Source organism: Mizuhopecten yessoensis, unplaced genomic scaffold, assembly GCF_002113885.1.
Source record: "Mizuhopecten yessoensis strain PY_sf001 unplaced genomic scaffold, ASM211388v2 scaffold716285, whole genome shotgun sequence".
NCBI lineage: Eukaryota > Metazoa > Mollusca > Bivalvia > Pectinida > Pectinidae > Mizuhopecten > Mizuhopecten yessoensis.
The window spans coordinates 523,711-524,827 of NW_018480040.1; positions in this window are offsets into that span (position 1 = coordinate 523,711).

Sequence of the window (1,117 nt, forward strand, 5' to 3'; positions counted from 1 at the left end):
CGTTTGAAGTTTTTGACATATTTGACCCCTGTGACCTTGAAAGTAGGTCAAACTAATTTTCATTCGCAATCTTTGTTGGGCTCTATCCCAGGAAGCCACCAGCCAAATATAAAGATTCTATACCTTTCAGTTCTTCAGAAGAAGTTGTTTGAAGTGTTTGACACATTTGACCCCTGTGACCTTGAAAGTAGGTCAAAGTCATTTTCATTCTCAAACTTTGTTAAGCTCCATCCCAGGAAGCTATCAGCCAAAAATGAAGATTCTATACCTTTTAGTTCTTCAGAAGAAGTCATTTGAAGTTTTTGACATATTTGACCCCTGTGACCTTTAAAGTAGGTCAAGGTCATTTTCGTTCTCAAACTTTGTAGGGCTCCTACCAACAAAGCTTTCAGCCAAATATCATAACTCTAGGCCTATTTGTTCTTCAGAAGAAATTGTTTAAAGGAAAAGTTGATGGACGAGGACGGACGGACGGACGGCGGACGGACGCTGCACCACGGCATAAGCTCACTTGCCCTTCGGGCAGGTGAGCTAATAATGTATACAAAGTTTCAAAGAGATCTGTTGAAAAATGTAGGAGGAGATTGCTGGATAAACAAAAGTTTACGCCAGACGGACGGACAACCACATACCATAATACTTCCGTCAAATTTGACGGGCGTATAAAAAGGTCTTCCAAGTGTGTTCAAATGAATGACCTTACCCGACTTTAAGGTAACAGGGGTCAATGTTGTTAACCATTTAAACTTATGAAGGAACCAGGAGGTGAAGATCGGTTGCATTTGGTTCAAGGTCACAAGGGTCAAATTTGTTTTCAACAACATTCTTTTGAACAAGAGGCCCACCTGAATATTTAAGCAGTCATAGCAAAATATTCTCATTAAATATTACATTGCACTAAAAATATTTCCCTCACAAACTTTGTTGGCTCCATCTGTTGAAACTACCAGCAAATTATTATTACAAGATTCTATGCTTTTTGATTCTTCAGAAGTTGCTTGACATATTTTTCCCTGTGACCTTGTAAGTAGGTCAATGTCATTTTCCTTCTCAAATTAGTAAGCTCTATTCCAAAAGCTACCAGCCAAATCTTATGAATCCATTCCTTTTAGTTCTT